This window comes from Etheostoma spectabile, unplaced genomic scaffold (genome assembly GCF_008692095.1).
Source record: "Etheostoma spectabile isolate EspeVRDwgs_2016 unplaced genomic scaffold, UIUC_Espe_1.0 scaffold453, whole genome shotgun sequence".
Classification (NCBI taxonomy): Eukaryota; Metazoa; Chordata; class Actinopteri; order Perciformes; family Percidae; genus Etheostoma; species Etheostoma spectabile.
The window spans coordinates 161,371-161,841 of NW_022605611.1; the positions used below are offsets into that span (position 1 = coordinate 161,371).

The window sequence follows — 471 nt, forward strand, 5'->3', positions numbered from 1 at the left end:
TGGTGTTTTTCAGCAGGACAGGCCTCAGTGTGAACGTCTTCCTGCACTGAGGACAGCTGTACCTGTACTTACCATCCTCTCCATCCCAGTGGCTTTTAATACAGTTCATGCAGTAGCTGTGTCCACAGGGAGTAGTTACCGGATCCTTCAGTAGATCCAGACAGATGGAACAAGAGAAGGTTTCCCGGTCCAGCTGAACTCCTCTCTGCGCCATCTCACCTCTCGCTCAGCGACAACGACTGTCTGAGTCTCACTTCCTGAGAAGTGAAACTAGTCTGAGCTCTGATGTAAAAACATCATGTGATTGGGAGGAGTTATCAAGTTCTGCTGCATTCCTGGAAGAGGAGCAGTTTGAGCGAGATACTGGGTGTGTTACATACCCATGTTACTATTAGTGTGACCTGAAAAAAAAAGTAGTCTGACTTACAGTCATCCTATGTACCCGGTCACATTGTGCAGTATACAAGCCAG

General features: G+C 47.6%; 1 pseudogene; it reads right to left on the reverse strand.

Moving 5' to 3' along the window:
- LOC116686707 (E3 ubiquitin/ISG15 ligase TRIM25-like) overlaps positions 1–214 on the reverse strand; it is a 1,517-nt pseudogene extending 1,303 nt beyond the window's left edge.
- Between the last annotated feature and the right edge of the window lie 257 nt (positions 215–471).